The sequence below is a fragment of the Rhinoderma darwinii genome, chromosome 2, assembly GCF_050947455.1.
Source record: "Rhinoderma darwinii isolate aRhiDar2 chromosome 2, aRhiDar2.hap1, whole genome shotgun sequence".
Taxonomy (NCBI): domain Eukaryota; kingdom Metazoa; phylum Chordata; class Amphibia; order Anura; family Rhinodermatidae; genus Rhinoderma; species Rhinoderma darwinii.
Genome location: NC_134688.1, coordinates 285,774,866 through 285,798,345, shown reverse-complemented (window position 1 = coordinate 285,798,345; position 23,480 = coordinate 285,774,866). Strand labels below are relative to the sequence as shown.

At 41.6% G+C, this 23,480-nt stretch overlaps 1 protein-coding gene across 3 annotated transcripts in view; it reads right to left on the bottom strand.

Moving 5' to 3' along the window:
• HIVEP3 (HIVEP zinc finger 3) overlaps window positions 1-23,480 on the bottom strand; it is a 95,516-nt gene that overhangs the window by 57,932 nt on the left and 14,104 nt on the right. Inside the window, exon 2 of one of the 3 annotated variants that reach the window (XM_075853389.1) lies at window positions 17,475-17,524. The exons of the other annotated variants lie outside the window; for them this stretch is intronic. The gene's annotated coding sequence lies outside the window, so the exon portion shown is untranslated. The remainder of the gene's footprint in view (window positions 1-17,474; window positions 17,525-23,480) is intronic. 3 annotated transcript variants of the gene reach the window in all.

Here is a 23,480-nt window from a genome sequence, read left to right as displayed (position 1 = left end):
TTTGGCCTCAATTCTAATAGTCATGTAGGAGGAAACCAGGCACCACTCAACACCTGCCCAATACCATCCCTACAGTTAAGCATGGCAGCATCATGCTGTGGGGGGGCCTGGAACAGGGAGACTGGTCAGGGTTGGGGAAATGATGAATAGAGCAAAGTACAGAGATATTCTTAATGAAAACCTGATCCAGAGTGCTCTGGACCTCAGACCCAAGACAATGATCCTATATGTATTTTTCCTTCTTTTCTACTTACTACTTCTACCTTTTGGCTTAACCATAGCAGGTTGGGCTACAAAGGCATTTTACAACACAAAATGTATGATTAAAAGTTACGTTTTAGCTTTGGGTTTTTTTTTTCAGTAACATTCTGATGCTACTGTACTGGCACAATTTTCCAATTTCCATGGTTCAAATTCATTTTCATAGATTGGGGTTCTTTGGGATATAAGAGGTAAAAGAATGTAAGGCTTCGTTCACATCTGCGTCGGGACTCTGTTCATGGGTCCCGTCTGAGCTTTTGGTCAGGGGAACTCATGAACGGAATCCAAACTGAAACAAACGGAAACCATAGATTTCCATTTGCATCACCATTGATTTCAATGGTAAAGGATCCGGTGCATATGGTTTCCGTTTGTCACCATTGTGTAAGGCTTCTGTCGTTTTGACGGAATCAATACCGTAGACTGCACTATTCCTTCTGTCAAAACCATTCTTACACAACGGTGACAAACGGAAACCATTTGCACTGGAAACCTGTGGTTTCCTTTTGTTTCAGTTTGGATTCCGTTCATGGGTTCTCCTGAACAGAGTCCCGACACAGATGTGAATGAAGCCTAACTAATAGAAAAAAGAAGTGTCACTCGGCTCTACAGTATCTATAGTATCCCTATAATATCCAGATTGTCTGTTCTGCATGGAGCAAAAGGTTCCCAACACCTGATGGTAATATCTATAACTATAGTATCTACATATAATATGTATAACTATAATATCTATAGTATGTTTATATGTTATGTTGCGCGACTTGATCAGCTAAGTCATAAACTTGATAAAGCTATAAGCTAGAAGCGCGTCAGTCAGTTCCATGGCCTGAGCATACTATTATTTGTGGTAGTGCCTTAGAAAGTATAACCCGGGAACCGCAATCGGTCCGGCGCTGGCTAAACCAAGGTGCGGAGTCTAAGGAATCCTCCTGTTTTTCACCAGGGACCCCCACAAGGAAGTTTGGGCTTAAACCCGTCGAATCACCAGAGTATTCACCGATTGGCAGCAGATGCAGCAGCGAAAAGGACTCAGGAGAATATACAGACAGAGCCGTGAGTCAAAACCCGAAGATTAACCTAGAATGCCAAATCCAGAGGTAGTAACAGATGCCGAGTCAGCCATGGGTCAAAGAATAAGGAAACCGCAAAGAAGACAGCGGGACGCAAAAGGACAGCACTGGAGCGAGGAGAGGTATGTAACATTATAAGAGGATGTGGCAGTTCATATGATTGTGAGCAGCTTACGTTGTAGATGGCTTGCTTTTTAGGCCGTTCTTGAAAACAGTAATTCTGCTTGTGTCTTGTAAACACCTCGGTTATGCTTAAAATGCATTCAGACACGTGAATATTTCAGGTTCCTATTGTGACTCCTTGCGGTAAAGCCTGGTTGTGTCCCACAGGGAATGGTTAATGGCAGCACGAGAAGGGTGCTTACAAACCGAAATCTCTCTGCATCATAGTTAAGCATGTGGGAGTTGGACCTACTCCAACAATCGTATAGGTGGGGGATTAAATGCATTATCCAGTGGGAGAGCGGCTACTTATTGCTAGAGGTCAGGGATATCATAAGCGATAAGCCTGTCTGGGCTAGGAAAATTAGTCTTTTAATATGTTGGCAGAGAGAGATGTAAACAAGGGGAAAGCAAGCGTCCGGCTACAAGGGGAATAAAGGACTTTACGGCAATTTCTGCTTTGCATGCAAATTATATATTTATTATTACTGGCAGTAGAATCATCATTAATCCCAATAATGATTATCTATTACAAAGAAGAAAATGAAAAAATTTGGGATTGCTGTTTAACAACAAAACGGCAGCCAAACATATTAGCGTCTCATACGTTAAGTCATGGTGCGTTTATGTGTGTAAATATATATCTTATTTGTACAGACACATATATGTACACGCACACACACCATTTTTTTTTTTTTACTACGTGGGCTTCTTTAACCCGTTGTTTGCTGAAAGGTTGTCTGAGGACAACCCTGGGTATGAGTGGCTGCTGCCTCCTTAATGAGATGCCGTTCTCCCTGAGAGGTAGAGAAGATGCTAAATTGGAGAATCATTGTCACGTCTCCATAGCAACAGTGTCACGGAACTGATACTGCATCCCGTTGTTATGGCAACAGAATCCCATTTAACCCATTGCTTTAAAAAAACACAAAGCATATTTGTAGAGGAAGATTAATAACAAACTCGGATTACATAAACGGTCAAAGATGAGTAAAGTGGGGATCAATAAAAAGCGAAGTTTAATTTTTATCTTGCACTATTTAATATCAGACAATGCAACTGAATCCTATGTTATATGCAATAGTTTATAGTTTCTCTTGTAAGGTTAGGCTGTCACAAAATTTAGCATAAAGGAATTTGATGTATTTGTGTCATACAAAAACAGCACTGACTTAGAAGTCCAGAATGGAGGCAGCTTCAGGCAAGCACAGATGTGATGGGGCTAAATTTATATACCGAGAGGGAAAACTATATATAGACAAAGAAAACTAGAACATCTTAAAAATAGACATGATTCATGTGCTTTCAACCTTGTTTCCCCTTTTACCGGGTTTGGGGTTTAAGGGTAGCTATAGGAAATGAAGGCTTTTTTTTATTTTTAAGAAATGAGTAATGTCAAAGTTTACAGAGCCCCTTGGCACCATCCACACCTATATTATGACATGTAAACCTCAAAAGACTTTCATAAACCTGTACTAATAATACATTCAAGTATTCTAAATACGTAAAGGAACTAACCATGCCGCCTCTAAGTACCAACTTACTGGCGTAGACGCGAAAACCTCCCAGTTTCCAAGGAAGATCCCGCATTGATTATACTAATGGACAATCCTATCCACCAGATAGCTTCAAGAATTGCCTGGAATATGTACACGGAGTAACATTGCTGCGTGTGTAAATGAGCATGCATATACAATCCAGTGCCAGCTTGTCAATATATGTAGTAATTGTAATAGTTAGAATTTGATAAGATCATGCTAGTAGTGCGCCGGGGGTTCCAAAATGGGCAGATGTCTTACCGCACTGTTGGTGAGACACCTGCCTCTCTATACCTATCTACCCATCATTTCTTTCTTATGTTGCCCGGTCCTGGATTTTATAACAATCTTAATACGACCGCTAAAACTATCAATGTCAAGTGATAACTGTAATGTATTTGTAATGTTTTTTCATTACGAGTTAGGTTAACCATTTCATAACCTGGAAAGCTTTTGCCACCAGAACAAAACGATATCTTTTGCAATAACGTAGTCTAACAGGTTAATGAGATATATATACAGTGAAGGAAATAAGTATTTGATCCCTTGCTGATTTTGTAAGTTTGCCCACTGTCAAAGACATGAACAGTCTAGAATTTTTAGGCTAGGTTAATTTTACCAGTGAGAAATAGATTATATAAAAAAAAAAAAACAGAAAATCACATTGTCAAAATTATATATATTTATTTGCATTGTGCACAGAGAAATAAGTATTTGATCCCCTACCAACCATTAAGAGTTCAGCCTCCTCCAGACCAGTTACACGCTCCAAATCAACTTGGTGCCTGCATTATAGACAGCTGTCTTACATGGTCACCTGTATAAAAGACTCCTGTCCACAGACTCAATGAATCAGTCTGACTCTAACCTCTACAACATGGGCAAGACCAAAGAGCTTTCTAAGGATGTCAGGGACAAGATCATAGACCTGCACAAGGCTGGAATGGGCTACAAAACCATAAGTAAGACGCTGGGTGAGAAGGAGACAACTGTTGGTGCAATAGTAAGAAAATGGAAGACATACAAAATGACTGTCAATCGACATCGATCTGGGGCTCCATGCAAAATCTCACCTTGTGGGGTATCCTTGATCCTGAGGAAGGTGAGAGCTCAGCCGAAAACTACACGGGGGGAACTTGTTAATGATCTCAAGGCAGCTGGGACCACAGTCACCAAGAAAACCATTGGTAACACATTACGCCGTAATGGATTAAAATCCTGCAGTGCCCGCAAGGTCCCCCTGCTCAAGAAGGCACATGTACAGGCCCGTCTGAAGTTTGCAAATGAACATCTGGATGATTCTGAGAAGGTGCTGTGGTCAGATGAGACTAAAATTGAGCTCTTTGGCATTAACTCAACTCGCCGTGTTTGGAGGAAGAGAAATGCTGCCTATGACCCAAAGAACACCGTCCCCACAGTCAAGCATGGAGGTGGAAACATTATGTTTTGGGGGTGTTTCTCTGCTAAGGGCACAGGACTACTTCACCGCATCAATGGGAGAATGGATGGAGCCATGTACCGTCAAATCCTGAGTGACAACCTCCTTCCCTCCACCAGGACATTAAAAATGGCTCGTGGCTGGGTCTTCCAGCACGACAATGACCCGAAACATACAGCCAAGGCAACAAAGGAGTGGCTCAAAAAGAAGCACATTAAGGTCATGGAGTGGCCTAGCCAGTCTCCAGACCTTAATCCCATCGAAAACTTATGGAGGGAGCTGAAGATCCGAGTTGCCAAGCGACAGCCTCGAAATCTTAATGATTTACAGATGATCTGCAAAGAGGAGTGGGCCAAAATTCCATCTAACGTGTGTGCAAACCTCATCATCAACTACAAAAAAACGTCTGACTGCTGTGCTTGCCAACAAGGGTTTTGCCACCAAGTATTAAGTCTTGTTTGCCAAAGGGATCAAATACTTATTTCTCTGTGCACAATGGAAATAAATATATATAATTCTGACAATGTGATTTTCTGTTTTGTTTTTTTTTTTATATAATCTATCTCTCACTGGTAAAATTAACCTAGCCTAAAAATTCTAGACTGTTCATGTCTTTGACAGTGGGCAAACTTACAAAATCAGCAAGGGATCAAATACTTATTTCCTTCACTGTAACTAATGTACTCTATTTCCATTTAATATTGCTTGAAATGTGCTATAAAAATGCTGACTGATGAGGGATAGTAGTTATCTTATTGCTTCAACCAATGTATTTGTTTTGTACAGTATATGACTTTTTCTACATGACTTCTCTCTTAGAAACACGACAGTCACGTTCCATACGAATACAATGAGTCACACAATGGCTCACATTTACTACTGCTACATAATAATTAGACAGTGTAAACTTAGACCAGGCAGGCACAAAAGGCGACAAATTTATCACAGTGGTGCATGCTGTATGATCATTTGGGCATGACCTTTTAGATACTATTCTCTTTTGTATACCACTTTGGGCTTGGATATTTTGTATTAGAATTTTGTGGGGGTACTTTTTGTTTTTTTTGCTGGCGCATTTTAAATCACCCCCCTTTACAGTAAGTTGCGTCCTTTCACACTGAGCCACGCCCTGTGTCTAGTGAAGTGAAAACATCAAAATTGCTATAAACTCCAAATTTTGCGCATTTTTCTACACTTTCTAGACCCAGACACAATAGTACATCTGCCACAATGTGTGCAACTCAATGGTGCGGATGTACTACTCAGATTTACTTATGCTGCCTAAGATTTAGACTGCGTAAACTTAAACCAGGCAATCATAATATGTGCCAAATTGATCACGTTGTGGAGCACGTTGTATGATAATGCTACACATGTTAGACATTTTTTTCTTCCTTATACCATCTCTTTGTTGGCTTAGTTTACAACAGTTTATTGCTCCAAATTTTGTTGCATTTTAAGCCACGTACCCTTGTGAAAAGTGTCTAACATCTGTTCTTATTGGCGCATTCACAAATAGGACTAAAACTTGATGCGACACTATCCGCCAGAAATTCGCCACATTTGGGTGCATATTGCAATAACGTCTAGGTGAAATTCCATTAGTTAATCTGCGCCAATGTGTCTGCAATGCACAGGTCACCACCTTTTATGCAATCTGGAGCTATCAAGCAAAAGAAGTCAATTTCTAGTCCTATCTAAACACCAGACAAATGAAAGTTATTTAGCCAAAAATGGCACTAAGGACTGAATAGTAAATTTTCATCTAAAACAACAGTATTCACCATCTATACAAAACACAGGCCTGCTTAATTCTGCATATGTAAAAGTTAGGCCTCGTTCACATCTGCGTCTGAGGCTCTGTTAAGGGCCCCCTGCCGCAGATCCGTCCGAGAATACCGGAAACAATAGCGCACCATGCTGCGCTGTTTCCGGTAAAACCAGACACCCAGACGGAACCCATTAAAGTCAGAGGTTTCCGTCGCCCGCCATTGGTGTCCGTTGTGCAACGGAACTGGCGCTTCCGGTTTTTCCAATGTTCTGCTCCTCTGACGGAGCAAAACCACGGGAAAGTCGAAGGCAGATCTGAACGAAGCCTTAAAATTATATATATAATCCAAATATGATTAAATCACCAAGTTATATGCCCTGCTTTGGAATTAAAGGTTGATGGACTTTGGAATCCTAAATGCTAATTCTGCATGGTGATGTCCGAAATGAATCAGGGACGAGGGGTGACAGTCACAGAACAAGCTGCTTGCAGAACTGACATGGGGATGTGCAATAAAATGATTTGACAGATTTCCCTTATACACCCTGTGCCAAAGACAATGCTCACCCTTTGTATCCCTATACCCCCCCCCCCTTCCCACCATGGGGACACTAGAGGAGAATACCTAAGTCACAGAACAATCATTATTATTGTTTTCATGTATTACGAGAGCACAATTTGCAATAATTTAAAAGTTGGTTATACATAATAGTGGTTTATAACTTTGAAGTTAAACCAGATAATACATGACCCGTAGTTAAAAGCGTATACCAACACACAACGTAATGGTACATCGCTAGTAAATGCCATCACTATGTGATTGATTAGGGTCTGATTGCCGGGACCCCCACTAAGCCTCTTTTTTTTTCACAAAGTGGCGCTCCGCCCACCCTCTGTATAGCGGACTGTAACACGGTTCAATTGGGATGTACTGCAGGTCCCTGAACAGCCAGGGGCAGAAATCGTGTTTTAAAGCGAAAACCAGAGAAGAGGAAACAGTGCTAAATCAGCACTGTGCCCCTTCAATCTATGGATCGGTGGGGTCCCTGCAGTTGGACCCTCACTGATCGCCAAGTGATAGTATATCCCAGCGACACAGGTTGCACTACATATTAACCAGTAGAGTAAAAACACTCCTTCTAGGAGTACGTAATTTGCGGTAATTCCAATTAATAATACATACAGATACGTGGTATTAAAAACTCGCTATTTATGCAGGGAAACACTGCTATAACTTAACCCCTTAATGACCGGGCCTGAAAAGACCTTAATGACCAGCTACATTTTTCTGTTTTTGCTTCTCTGCGTTTCAGCAGCCATAACTTTTTTATTTTTTCATTGACGTGGCTGTATGAGTCCTTGTTTTATGCGAGAGAAATCGTATTTTTTTTTCCCCGAGTTTGGGGGTAAAAAAAAAAATTTTTACGGCGTGAATATAGGAAAAAGCGATTCTCGGAATAGTTTTTTTTGTTTTTTATCCCGTTCACGTTTCACGCTAAATAACCCATTAGATTAATTCTTCAGGTTATTACAGTCGTGCAGATACCTAATATGCGAAGGTTTTTTGTTTTTATTTAGTGTAGGGGCAATAAAATGTATTTAATGGAAAATAAAGACTCTTTTTGGGACTTTTTTTATTTATTTATTTGTTTTGTTACTTTTTTTTTTTTTAATCCCATCAAGGGATAACTTTATTTTTTACTTGTAATGTATTAGCATACTCCTGTACGCTAATACATTACACTGTGTCACTATGACACAGGCTGCTGATCGGGCAGCACATAGTGTGCACGAACAGCAGGCACATGGAACAGACAGCCCTGGGGTCCTTTTGTAGGTCCCCAGGGCTGACTGCAGAGGGATTCCCCATTGTTTGATCGCATCACTGGAATCCCGGTGATGCGATCAAAGAGGGGAATTCCCTTTGATCTTGCTGCGGTCACGGACCGCGGCAATCAAAGTGTTAAACAGCTGGGGTCCGAATGTGTGCCGACCCCAGCTGTGTTCAGGAGGCTGCTCTAAGATCAGGAGCTGTTAGTAACAGCTCCTGCTTAGAGGATGAGTGCTCTCACGAGCGCTCATCAGCCTGATCTGCGGCGACGCCAAAATACGTCTCTGTAGACTAAGCACCCGCACCGCCAGACGTCAAAAGACAGTGGGCGGTCGGGAAGGTGTTAAAACAGTGCTTTCATTTTCATAATAAGCTAGTTTAGGTCATTTTAAACGTATTTTGTATTACACACGCAACATAAATGGGAACTCTACCTTTCTTGAATCGAGAAACCTGTCACTTAGAGACCAGGTCAGAAAACCAAAAATAGAACGGCACCTTTGCTTAGGGTTTTGTGTTCGATTTTCAGTAACAGAAATCTATGAGCAGTGCCAAAGGGATTTAAGTCCTCTATTGAGTGAGACCTTTCCTTCAGAAAATCAGTAGTTCTGTCCACCTTTCTTTTCTTTTCTGCCTATAACACAGACTTTTAAGAAGCTTTGTCATTCATTATTACTTAAACATTTCAATAGTTAACATTTTTATTTTTGTATAGAAGAATGTGTCTTTCAGACTCAAGGAACCTGGTGATCAGCCCTTACCCCATCCCTAAATGAAGGCTGTGAAAAAGAGATGTTGTCTTTTGAGTTATTCCCTGCCTATACTGACTGGGAGTGCATTGAAAAAGAAACAGGTGGGCTAAGGGCTCTTTCGGCAGAGCATTATACAGTGTTATTGTATTCAAAATGGCAACACCCAATGCATAGTTGCGGGTACAATAAATACCACGGAGGATATCAAAGGCGTATTCCCAAAATCATAAATTATCACCTATCCACAGTGAATGGAGCCCGCCGATCCATTCACTCTCTGTGAGAATGACTGAAACAGTCGAGTGCTGTACTTGGCTGTTTCTGTCAGTCCCATAGACTTTAAAAGGAGTGGCAGGAGGATCTGTGGTTTCGGGATGCCCATTCTCACTATTGGTGGGGGTCCCAGTTGTGGAACCGCCAACTATCAGAAAATTATCACCTAACCTGTGGATAGGTGGTTATTTTTTATCTTGAGAAAACCCCTTTAATGAAAAAAAAAATGTATATAATAAATATTACTCTAGTATTAGTAGTAAGCAATTAAGATAAAAAAGGTGAGAATTCCAGAAATTTCTCTTAGGGTCAGCTCCAATGGAGTTTTTTAGCACTGATTTTGGTGTGGAAACCGCATCAGAATCAACACCAAACGTTGCCCATTGATTCCGCTCCCGGAAAAAAAAATGCAGCATTCTCTGTCTTTGAGCGGTTTCCGCCTCTGACCTCCCATTGAAATCAATGGGCGTCAGAAGAAACCTGTGGTTCTTATTTGGAGCGTTTGTTTGCGTTGGTTTTTTTTTGCCTGTGGTTTTGAATTAGATTTAAGGGCTACAAAAAACGCCACAAAAAAAGTTGAAAAAAATCGTCAAACAACGCTGGCAATTCAAAATATGACGGAATTTTGAGGCAGATTTTTTTCTGCCTGTCAAAAAACTCTGTGTGAACTTGACCTAAATCTCCCCCTTTCTTGTGATCCTATTATATATATATATATATATATATATATATATATATATATATATTAGTCTCATATTGCAATTAATACTGAGAAATATGTTCCAGTGGATTTACGGTTACTCTCCTCCTCACAATCCTATTTTTGGCTATAAGACAATTGGATGTAGTAATCTCCACCCCTGCCTAGTCTGTAGGAGGACACAGGAGTTGCTAAGCACCACGACCTTTCTAAGCCCCAGCCCCTCAGTCATTCACCAGTCTAAAATAGAAGAGATTGGAAGGAAATTAACCCCTATATTCTTTGCCGGATTTCTAGAAGACTGCATGTTTTAAGAACATGTAGAAGATCCTGCAGACTGACAAACATTGTAGGCAAGTTTATTTCCTACTGTTAAATAAACTATTTAGACCAGTATAGTCCAAAATATAGTACTTTATTTTATTCCTCCATAAACATGGACACCCCCTTCCCACAATTACATACAAAAATATAAAACACAATTAAAAACCATTAACTCTTGTAGAGACCTTCTGACGAAGGGTACGAAACGCGCGTCGAGGTGTCTCTCTTTAGAGTTTTTCACCGTTCATCATGCCAGTAAGGGTATGTGCACACGCTTTACCAAAAACGTCTGAAAATACGGAGCTGTTTTCAAGGGAAAACAGCTCCTGATTTTCAGACGTTTTTTTAATCCACTCACGTTTTTCGCTGTGTTTTTTGACCTGTTTTCAATAGTCTATGAAAAACTGCTCCAAAAACATCCCAAGAAGTGACCTGCACTTCTTTCTCGCGGCCGTTTTTCAAAACGACCGTGTAAAAAAACGGCCCGTCGGAATAGAATGCCATTTTTCCCATTGCAATCAATGAGCAGATGTTTGTAGGCGTTCTGCTTCCGATTTTTTGGTCCGAAAAATGGTCGAAAATAAGCCGTATGAACATACCCTAACAGGTAATCTGCCGCTTTCATTTTTCCATCGAGCATTGTGTAGATATGTGTACCCTCTAGTTATTTACTTGGGACGACTGATTAGTGGAGACATTGGGTTCTAGACACTCTTTCCTCTTTTCTGCATGCTACCATAGCTTGTAATTTAAGAACAGTAAACATGGTTGTTTGCTGTAATTTTGATGGACTCTACAAGAGTTCATGGTTTTTAATTGTATTTTATATTTTTGTACGTAATTGTGGGAAGGGGGTGTCCATGTTTATGGAGGAATAAAATAAAGTACTATATTTTGGACTATACTGGTCTAAATTGTTTATTTAATTTGAGACATATTTTGGTTTAATCCATTGAATGACATAATATAACATAAAAATGGGACTTAGGCACTCAGATCATACGAAAGGTGCTAGTGAGTGAAAACCGATCGCATATTCTAAGAGTGAGGGAGGGCTGATGACTTAACTAGCATAGTCTTAAGCGATGATAATGAAAAAAAAAATCACTATGTGATGTTCTGAAGATTGCATTGTTTCCAGTTTTAGTGAGTGGAGAGGAAGTACCTATATATAGCTGGGTTTTCCTCCCCCGCAATTCTCTCCTGCGCCCACGCACCCTCCTATCACACTCTATTTATAGCTGCCTGAGAAATATCTCTACCTCACACTGGAGCTGGGTGGATGTGGTCAGAACACAGGGGAAGTTCAGGGTGCTGTAATATTACAGTGACTTAAAACCATGAGACCAAGAACCAATATATGTAGACGACAGAAGGCACGTGTTGCTTCTTTTTTTAGTTAGCATTTGCTTTTTGCCTTTTTGCCCCACGTGGAAATCCATAGTTCTCTTCTAATAAAGTAGCAATCGCCCTCTTCCATTAAATGAAAAATTTCATCAAGACATTTTCTTATTTATTTCTGTTTTTGGAAAAGCTAGTTAACAACTTTGCCATTTCCAAAGAGCCTATCAACCAACTCTAGTTCTGAGCAATACAGTGTCGAAAGGGTAAATTCTCATTTACATTTTATTATTTTCAATTACTTAAGCAACCAGATGTTACAGTGTAGTGAGTTCAATGGGAAAATCAATTTGCCTATTATCCTCATAAACTCGATCTCAAGCCTGGCAAATCGCCAATGCATCCTGAAGTGCCGTGAACTGGCAAAACTCGAGTCTGCTGAAAAAATATTTGCTTATCTCTATACAAAACCCAAAAGGCCCTCTAGTACCTAGGACATAGACAGAAAGAACGGTCTGGCCAAACTTGCCAGCAGCTAATAACGGTATTAAAAACTATTGGCATTAGACATAAATTACCTGACCCTTAAAGGGCCAAAACTAAGTTTCCCATGTGTACCATTATGGTATTCAGTCTCTCACCTGTAATTTTTCTTGCTGCTTCTATGTCTATATATCAGACTGGGATGGTTGCTTAGCAGCAGTGTGAATCAGGCTCGGGGACACGCTTTCCCTACTTGATTCTATGGAGATCTATGTGTCACCCAACACAGACTTCATTACTTCCTGTACCACACTAGTTTTGCACAGGGTGGACAGAAACTTCTATCATCAGCTACACCTGATACATAGACATTTTCCTGTCACACAAGTATAATGTAGAAGAATATAGTGCAGATTCCCTGTCTGTATACATATGGTTTCTCAGCTTATAAAGGAGAATATAGACAGAATAATAATCACAGTGTCCCCCAGCATGCAGAAATGCTACCGGCTTTAGCTGGTCATGTGATGCTGTGCTGAAGCATCAGGGGATGGATAGCAAAGCAGAGAGGAAGAGAAAGCTGGGAAAATCTAAGAATCAAGATGGAGGCACAGACAAGGCAGCAGATGAAAAAGTAAATACAGTAAACATAAAAGATGTGTAGAGTGTGGTAAACAGTCAGGTGGGGAATGCAGATATGGAAAGTTGTGTTTTCACTGGAGGTCTTCTTTAAATAATAATAATAATCTTTATTTATATAGCGCCAACATATTACGCAGCACTTTACAATTTAGCGGGAACATGAAACAAATAATATCAGACATTACATAGTGACAAAGTTAATTTACAATTCAAACAAGAGTGAGGACCCTGCTCGCAAGAGTTTACAATCTATGAGGAAATAAGGGAGACACAAAGTGTAACAGTGTTTGTTCTGTACAATGGTCCAGCCATTTTTATACACACGGGGTGGTACACATAAAGCTGCATGAGCCGGTCACCAGCCAGAATCCGTGTATGACAGACATGAAGGAGTGTGAGGCAATCTAATTCTGATGACTAATCTAAAAGGGGGGCCATGGAAAGGAGTCAAATTAGGGAATGTTATAGGCCTGTCTAAAAAGATGTGTTTTCAGGGCACATGTAAAACTTGGGAATTAATCTGATTGTCTGTGGTAGCACATTCCAGAGGACGGGTGCAGCACAAGAAAAATCTTGGAGACGGGAGTGGGAGGTTCGGATTATGGAGGATTTTAATCTAAGGTCGTTGGCAGAACGTAGAGCTCGAGCAGGCTTGTAGACAGAGATGAGGGAGGAGATGTAAGGAGGTGCAGCACTGTTGGGAGCTTTGTGGGTAAGGGGATGGGCAACCAGTGCAGTGACTGGCACAGGGTAGCGGAATTGGTGTAGCGGTTGGTCATAAAGATGAGCCTGGCTGCTGCATTGAGGATAGATTGGAGGGAGAAGAGTTTAGTGAGGGGAAGACCAACTAGTAATGAGTTAAAAATAACCCGAGACAGCCAGGGGGCGTGCTGCTTAGGAGTTATGATAGTGCCACACACAGAGATGGAGACATCCAGTTTAAGGAGGTTAGTAGATGGTGGTAACACAAGGAGCTCAGTTAGAAAGATGCCATTTCAGATAGAGAGAGGACATGATGTTAGAGACAGCGGACAGACAATCACAGGTGTTTTGTATTAGAGCAGGGGTGATGTCATGGGAAGAGGCATGTAATTGGGTGTCATCAGCGTAGAGATGGTACTGGAAGCCAAATCTGCTGATGGTTTGTCCATTAGGGGCTGTGTAGAGAGAAAAGAGGAGCAGACCTAGGACTGATCTCTGAGGAACCCCGATAGCAAGTGGATAAGGAGAAGAAGTAGAACCAGCAAATGACACACTGAACGAGCAGTCAGAGAGATAGGAGGAAAACCAAGAGAGAGCAGCGTCCTTGAGGCCAATGGAGTGGAGCATGTTAAGTAGGAGTTTGTGGTCTACAGTGTCAAAGGCTGCAGAGAGATCCAGAAGAATCAGGAGAGAGTATTTACCGTCCGATTTAGCCGCCAAGAGATCATTTGAGACTTTAGTAAAGGCAGTTTCTGTGGAATGTAGAGTGCGGAAATCAGATTGTAAGGGGTCTAGAATGGAGTTGGCAGAGAGATAGCGAATAAGGCGAGAGTAGACCGAGTGTTCCAGGAGTTTGGAGATGAAGGGCAGATTAGAGACTGGTCGGTCGTTAGTCGCGCTGGATGGGTCAAGAGTTGGTTTTTTCAGTAATGGGTTTATAATGGCATATTTAAAAGAGGAGGGAAAAATACCAGAGGAAAGAGAGAGGTTAAATATTTTAGTCAGGTGACAGCTGGGGAGAGGGACTGGAGGAGGTGTGAGGGGACAGGATCACTAGGGCAGGTAGTAGGCGGAGAAGAAGAGAGGAGCCTGGAGACTTCTTCTGTTACTGGGTCAAATGCTGAAAGTGATCTTTAAAGTGTAACTAAACTTTTAAAAACTTTTGACATGTCATAGTGACATGTCAGAAGTTTTGTTCGGTGGGTGGTCCGAACACTAAGTTTCTGATTGGTTTTCCTCTGAGCGGTGTACGAGCTCAATAGAAAGTCATTACACTGCTCGCTTGGCTTTCCTATGAAAAATGACCAAAAACAAAGTTTCTGCCCAGAAATGACCTGTCATTATAACACTCGCTTGGCTTTTCCTAGGAAGAATTACCAGAAACAAAGTTTCTGACCAGAAATGTCCAGAAACAGCACTCACCCGAGCACTTCTGCCGCTTTGTTTTAGCAGTCTGTGGGGGTCTTAGTGCCGATCAAAACTTCTGACGTGTCACTATGATGTTTCAAATTTTTTTGAAAAGCTTAGTTACGCTTTAAGGCTGGGTTCACTCTGTGTTTTTAGCATGCGTTTTTTTTTTTTGGTTGATTAACTCCCTTTGAAAGACATCGAAGTTTATCAACCAAAACAAAAAAGTGCATGTTATAAAAACAGAAATGCACAGCGTGAACCCAGCCTAAGGCCTCAAGCACACGAACGTATTTTTTACCTCCCGTAAATACTGGCGTAAATACGGGTCCTTGGTCACACGTATTCGACCCGTATTGCACCAGTATTTACGGACCCGTTCCCGTAAATACGGGTCCGGTGTCACCACTATTCCACCCGTATTTACGGGCACGTTTTCGCTGCAAAATTGCACTGCACCAATCGGCAGCCCCTTCTCGCTATCAGTGCAGGATAGAGAGAAGGGGCAGCCCTTTCCGAGGTAAAAGTAAAAGAAATCCATACTTACCCGGCCGTTGTCTTGGTGATGCGTCCCTCTTTCGACATCCAACCCGACCTCCCTGGATGACGCGGCAGTCCATGTGACCGCTGCAGCCTGTGATTGGCTGCAGCGGTCGCATGGGCTGAAATGTCATCCAGGAGGCTGGACTGGAGGAAGAAGCAGGGAGTTCTGGGTAAGTATGAACTTCTATTTTTTTTTACACGTTGATTTATATTGTTATCGGTAGTCACTGTCCCTGGTGCTGAAAGAGTTACTGCCGATCAGTTAACTCTTTCAGCACCCTGGACAGTGACTATCCACTGATGTCGCCTAGCAACGCTCCTGAAATTACGGGTGCACACACGTAGTCACCCGTAATTACGGGAGCCCCATATAGACTTCTATGGGCCTGCCCGTGCCGTAATTACGGCCTAAAATAGGACATGTTCTATATTTTTCAACAGCCCGGGCACCTTCCCGTAAGCATACGGGGAGGTACCCGTGGCCAATAGAAGTCTATGGGGCTGTGATTACGGGCGTTTTTACGTTCGTGTGCATGGGGCCTAATACACTAGTTTTATTTATCATTTCACCTGTACATTTCAGTACCCAGATCACATATACATTCATATTATATCTCATATATTAATTATGTTTAGCTACCAAAAAAAAAACACACAGATGTGAAAACGTTTTTGCTCTGTGAAGTGCAAACCACTTTCACTTACGTTGGTAAAAGGGAAAAAAATAATGAAAATTATCCATTAAAGAAGAAGAAATCACATGTCAAACAAATAAAAATATAAAAGAAAAAATGTTGGCGCAATAATCACTGCAAACAGATTTCTCAGGGCAAAGATACATCATCGTTCAATGTGACTTGAACAGCTCACAATAATATATACAAATAAGTGACACCTCTTTGACACGACCACCTAAATTTGCACAGAAAATTTTTATTTTTTGGTGTTCAATTAAATCAGCAAACATGTAGAGTACACGAATAAGCACCTAAAATGATGAAATACCCTAAAATCATGTCAATGACACAGGTTGCATATATATATGTATTATCTGCATCTGGGAAGAATTATCTTGCCCTGTATTCGCCTTGTAATTTATGTGTAACATGTAAACTCAGTTTGCAAACCTTATACTGCGGTGGTCTTCTAGCGGTGGCTTCCCAGTGTACCCTGTAACATGATGGGAGTTTCAAAACAGGTGGAGAGTCCCAGTTTAGGCCCCTATTTACATCAGTTTTTTGGTTTACATTTAACCAATACATCTGGAAAAGCTCCTGACATATAATTAAACGTAGGCTGTGATGGTTGTCTAAGGGTATGTGCAAAAAACTCTGTGTGGACTAGGCCTTAGGGTATGTTCCCTCGGAGTGTTTTCAGCCGTTTTTCTGAAAAATCGGAAGCAGAACGCCTCCAAACATCTGCACATTGATTACAATGGGAAAATGGCGTTCTGTTCCAACGGGGCGTTTTTATGGCCGCGTAAAAAAACGGCCGTGAAAAAGAAGTGCATGTCACTTCTTTAGCCATTTTTGGAGCCGTTTTTCATAGACTTTATAGAAAAATAGCTCCAAATACGGCCGTTAAAAACGCAGCGAAAACCACGACTTTGATAAAAAAAAACACTGAAAATCAGGAGCTGTTTTCCTTTGAAAATAGCTCCGTATTTTCAGACGTTTTTTAGTAAGCGTATGAACATAGCCTTACAGTGGCATCCTTCAACCACATGCTATAAAGGGATATGTTTAACGTATACGTTATGAACTCCCATTACCTTATCACGATGTATACGTTAAACGGATGACATAATAGCCTACGGGTGATGGATGCCACTGTAACGCCTCATGCACACGACCGAGTGTGCCGTCAGTGATCCGAGGAAAGATAGGACATGTTCTATCTTTCCTCGGATCGGAGACTCGGACCATTTTTCATGGACCCGATTAACCCGCTAAAGTGAATGGGTCTGTGAAGACTATCGGGCGCCACTCGGATGCCATCAAAAACGGCCCGAGTGGCACAATGGTCGTGTGAATGAGGCATTGGACATCTATATATTTTTATTATTATGGCATCTATTTGACATATACATCATGAGAAACTATTGAAAAGCTCATTGCGTATACATATAATGCATGCCTGTGACATTTTTTGTAGAACACTGGTATTTTAAAAACATGGCTTTCCTATTCCTGGCATATGGGTTAACCAACTAGAGGCAAAAGAGACATCTCACCTGTCAGACTGTCAAAAGGAATTCACCATCAGCATTACACAATGCAGCTCCTAGAAAATTAGATTTTGAAAATATTATAACCCACACCTAACTAGTGATACAACTTTTCTACCACATTCAATGGCTACCAGTGTGACCATGATAAATATATCATTATTATTATATCTCAAGTAATGAAACAGAGCAGCACTATGAAAAATCCCACCTACAGTATATATTTATTATATATACACACATATATATATATATATATATATATATATATATATATATAACAGCGTGCATTTGTCAAATAAATGCTAATGTTTTCTATAGTATTGATTGAAGGATTCTTCTTCCTTAATCTATTGCGGTCTTCATACTGTACAGAAACATCATTTAGCCCCTCAAGGACACGGGCATTTTTTGATTTTCGTTTTTCACTGCCCGCATTCCAAGAGCCATAATTCTTTTATTTTTCCGTCAATAGAGCGGTGTGAGGACTTATTTTTTTGCGGGCGGAGTTGTAGATTCTAATGGCACCATTTAAACTACCATGTAATGTACTGGGAAATGGAAAAAAATTCTTTGCCTGCTGAAAGTGGAAAAAACTGATTCCTCCATTGTGCTTTGGGTTTAGTTTTTGCAGCTTTCGCCGTGCTGTAGAAATTACAACTTAACTTTATTCTGCGGCTCAATACGATTACAGAGATACCAAATTGATATAGTTTTTTTTTTTATATTTTACTACTTTAAAAAAAAAAATAACTTTTAGTTAAAAAAAAAAAAAATTGTCTTGTTTCACCACATTCTGAGAGCCATAACTTATTATTTTCCCGTGGGCTTATTTTTTGCGGGACGACCTGTAGTTTTTATCTATACCATTTAGTACAAACAACCTTTTGACCACTTTTTAATAATGAGAGCTAAGTTGACCAAAAAAACTGCGATTTTGGTGGTTTAAATGTTTTATCTTTTACGGGGTTCACGTGCACATTAAATAACGCTATATTGTAATAGTTCCAACTTTTAAAGACGCAGCGATACCAATTGTTTTTACTTTTTTTATTTTTTACATTACTTTAGAGAAAAATGGGAAACAGGGGGTTTATTGAACTTTTAATATATATTTTTTTTTTTCCCTACTAAAAGCTTTATTTCACTTTTTTCTTTTTACACATTCTATTAGTCCCCCTAGGGGACTTAAACCAGCGATCGTTATATCGCTGGGACAATACAAAGAAATACTAATGTATTGCCTTTTTACAGGCTTAACAGAGGCAGAGTAAAGGCAGACCTGGGCTGCCATGACAACCATTGACGATCACCCGATCACGTTGCAAGGGGGGGCGATGAGCTGTCGGAGGGGGCCACCCCTCCCTCTTTTCAACGCCTCAGATGCTCCGGTCGCGATTGACTGCAGCATTTGAGGGGTTAAACGGCCAGGAACAGCGTGACCGTTAGTCCCAGGTTTTAGCTGTGATACACAGCTGACACCTGCACCATGTGGAGCGAGCTCCATACTTCAGCCCCTTGCACCAGGACGTATCGGAACGTTCTGGTGCGTGAAGGTGTTAAGCTGTTTTTTTTTTTTAATTATTATTATTATTGTTGCCCTATAACACAGTGCTAATTATGGGATGCTCTTTGGAAAAGCCTCGTTTGCCCAAAACTATAAGGGTATGTGCACACACAAAATAAAAAATGTCTCAAGGCAAAACAGCTTCTGATTTTCAGAAGTTTTTTAATCAAAGTCGCGTTTTTCACGGACGTTTTTGAAGCTGTTTTTCTATAGAGTCTATGAAATACAGCTCCGAAAACGCCTGAAGAAGTTACATGCACTTATTTTTCGCTGCAGTTTTTTTACGCGGCCATTTTGAAAAAACGGCCACGTTAAAAACTGTTTGTTGGAACAGAACGCCGTTTTCCCATTGAAATCAATGGGCAGATGTTTGGAGGCGTTGTACTTCCAATTTTTCAGCCGTTTTTCTGGATACCCGAATTTATCCCCTGAGGACACTGCTGAAGCAGCGAAACATGTCGGGGGGGGGGGGGGGGCTAGCGCTCTTTTAATAACCACAGTCGATGTTAGCTATTGCACTTTACCTAAGTGTGACATAGAGGCTCTTCAAGCAGTCTGCAGCTGCTGACCGTGCCAGCCACACCATGTTCATGAGATGTTAACACACACCTCATCTCAAACGTTACGCTAACCGACTCTGAACAATTTTAACCCATCTCAATGTTGTACGTTCACTTTTTCTCTGTTGTGCTTTATTTCTAAACAAAATAATAAAAGTTACATTTTAATGAACTCAACAATTCAAATAGCAGCTGGGAAATTGGGATTTTTCGTGCTTTTGCACACCAATTTGCACCCTCAGGCTCCCTGCACAGGGGATGGAAACATTTATGCAAAATAATATTGACGTGCCTCACAGTGAGAATCCGCACCGCAAGTTAATTTCAGCACGTTTTCAGATTATTATTTTTTCCACAGCGTTTGGATGAGATTTGATCAAATCTCCTCCACTTTTCTGCTACTGTAAAACGCAGCAGAATTTCCACGTGGTAATTCTAGAGCTCTTAGGCCTCGTGCACACTTCCGCCACAGTTTTCACGGCCATTTGTGACGGATCCGTGTGCCCGTTTTGTGCACACCTGTGTGCACTCCGTGTTTCCGCTTCCTTGCGCCGAGCATAGTACTGTCCAGGGTGCTGAAAGAGTTAATGGGTTGCACTGATCGGAGGTAACTCTTTCAGCAACCTTGACAGTACCATGCTCGGCGCAAGGAAAATACAATTTTAATGTAATTTAAAAAAAATAAGTTCATACTTACATTCCTCCTGTCCGGCCTCCAGCGATGACGTTTAATCCATGTCAGCCTGTGATTGGCTGTAGCGGAGGTCACGCACGTCAGGATGACGTCAGAAGGCCGGCCTCCAGGGATGACGCTTCATCCCACGTGACCACCTCTGCAGCCAATCACAGGCTGCCGCGTCAGAAATGAAGGTCGGACTGGAGGAAGAAGAGGGACTCGTCACCAAGACAACGACCGGGTATGTATGAAATGCTTTTTATTTTATTTTTAAAAAGCAGCCTCTTTTCAAAAAACGCTTAGAAACGAGCACAGCAGGTTTTTTCTGCCTCCCATTGACTCCAATGAGAGGTCAGAGGCGGAAGTCGCTCAAAGAGCATGCCACTTTTTTTTTCCTGCGAGCGCCCAAAAGCGCTCGGGACAAAAAAAAACTCTACCTCCCATTGAAATCAATGGGGAGCGATTTGGGCCATCTTTTGGTGCGGATTCCAATGTGGTTTATGCGTCAAAATCATCGTCAAAAACTGTGTGAACTGACCCAATTAGTTCCATTCATGTAAATGGGTTTGTTTCTGCAGCAGACATGGATTTCTGCAAGTTTCATTCATATAAATGGAATGGACTGTTGGTTGCAAAAATTTCTGCAACAAAATTTGCTGTATGACCCGTTTCTTCTAAATATTGCAAAGCCTACCACATTTTATTCCCAGTAAGTCGAATGGCAAAAATCACAAAAAAATTACAGTACAAGACCATGCTGTGGTTTATAAAATAAAAACACACAGAGCACTAACAAACATAAATCCCCATTCACCGTCTGTATAACACCCCGAATAAACCCGCCACAAATGCCCAGTCTGAGCGTGGCCTTACGGGTTCACTCCACGGTTTTCAGCTGATTCCGGCTGTTTAGCTTAGGAGTGACATGTTGTACTAGGTTGCAGCCAATAATACAGACCCATTTCTTGCCACCCGATATATCCTGTCTGCTGTAAATCCTACTTTTCTCCGAGTCCCACACACTCAGGAAGCAGCTCATAATGAGATGGCCGTTGGCTGTCATCCTGCTGATCAGAGACACATCCAGCTTCCCTGGAAGCTGCTCGGAGCTGCTGCTAATCTCAGACAACTGACTCAGGAGATTTCCATTTTAGGAAGGAAAAAAAAAAAAGTTTGAGAAGCTTTTACCAGCAAAAAAGTATCAAGGAAAATGGTGAATATTGGATGTAATCACAAATAAATGCAAAATAACTTGACCTATAGTCTACAGTATGTCATCAATATGGAAAGTGACCTACAGTCTCATTTTCAGATGACTTGCCGATTACTAAAATGCATAAAAAGTTATGGGTCAGATTTAGATTTGCACGCGCGTTGCACGGACCTATATTAGTCTATGGGGCCATGCAGACATGTCCGTGCTTTTTACTCAGCGTGAGTCCGCTGAAAAAAAGTCACGACATGTCCGTTCTTTTGGCGTTTTGCGCGAATCCCGCACCCATTGAAGTCAATGGGTGCGTGAAAACCACGCATGTTGCACTGAAGCACTTCCGTGCGAACAGCGTGATTCGCGCAACAGCTGTCAAAAGGATGAATGTAAACAGAAAAGCACCACATGCTTTTCTGTTTACAAACATCCAAACGGAGTGTCATAATGATGGCGGCTGCGCGAAAAGCATCATATGCTGCTGCCACACGAAGCTGTTAAGTGGCTTTTGCGCAGGCAAAACGCCACATTTTTGCGTGCGCAAAAACGCCACGCTCGTGTGAATCCAGCCTCAAGACAGCGTAAACTTAGACCAGGCAGGCAGAAGATTTGCCAAACTAATCACAGTGATGCACGTTGTATGATAGGGCCCTTTCACAACAACGTTCGTTTCCGCTGAGGAGTTCCGTCTGAGGTTTCCGACAGACGACATTAGCTAGGTTTCCGTCACCATTGAGTTCTAAGGTTTCAGTTTGCCTTTCCATTGAGGGGTTAACCTGACAGAAACCTCAGACGGAACCCCTCCGCGGAAAGGAACGCTGATGTGAACAGAGGTTTAGACAATTTTCTCTACCTTACAGCACCTCGCGTTTAGCTTACTTTTAGACCAATATTTTGCACACACTGTGGTGCAATTTAAAGGAGTTTTTCCATCTTCTGACAACTAATGGCCTATCCACCGGATAGGTAATCAGTATATCATCAGTGTGTGTCTGACACCCGGACCCCGCACCGATCAGCTCGTACAGTGGCCTGCGGGCACCGGATATTATGTCACATAATGCTATGTACGGAGCCGGATGCAGTTGGCTCCGAACATAGCATAGAGGCTGTTCTGCAGAACTGCAGGTCTGCTCCAATTCACTAGCTGCAGCTCAGACGCTATTTCGTGGCCGGATCAAACTGCTTCCAGCATGTACGTCCGATGCACGGTGGCACCTGGCCAGATGATCTGTGCGGGGTCCGGGTGTCGGACCGCCACAGATCATGTACTGATGACCTATCCGATGGATAGGTCATCAGTTGTCAGAAGGGGGAAAACCCGTTTAAGCTATGTATCTTTTTGCTAAACCGCACCCCATTCCGTATTTTACCTAGGTATATCTCCCCCGAACTGTCAAGATCAAAATTAAACCAAGTTCAGCAATGGCACCTGTCAAGGGGGTATCAAGTGAACAGTCATCTCTTGATGATGTGTTGGAAGCTGGAAAAATTGGCAAGCGGAAAGATCTGAGCAACTTTGACAAGGGCCAAATTCTGATGGATAGATGACTATCTATAGAGTCAGCATCTCCAAAATGATGGAGGTCTTGTGTGGTGCTCCCGATACGTAGTGGTAAGCACCTACCAAAGTGGTCCAAAGACAGACAGCCAGTGAACCAGCAGCAGGGTAATAGATGCCCAAGTCTAATTGATGTGTGTGAAGAGAAAGAGTTGCCGGTCTGGTCCAATCCCACAAATTGCTGAAAAAGTTACTGTTGACTATGTAATGCGTCTAAACACAGTGCATCGCAGCTTGCAGCGTATAAGGCTGCGTGGCTGCAGACCGGTCAGAGTGGCCATGCGCTAGAATTACATGATATCCTTCATATTAATTTTTATTAGGCAACCACATTGGGCAAAATCACTTACAAGGGGTACTGGAGTATCAGAACTGGATAATGGAGCAATGGAAGAAGGTGGCCTGGTCTGATGAATGATGTTTTATTTTACATCACGTGGA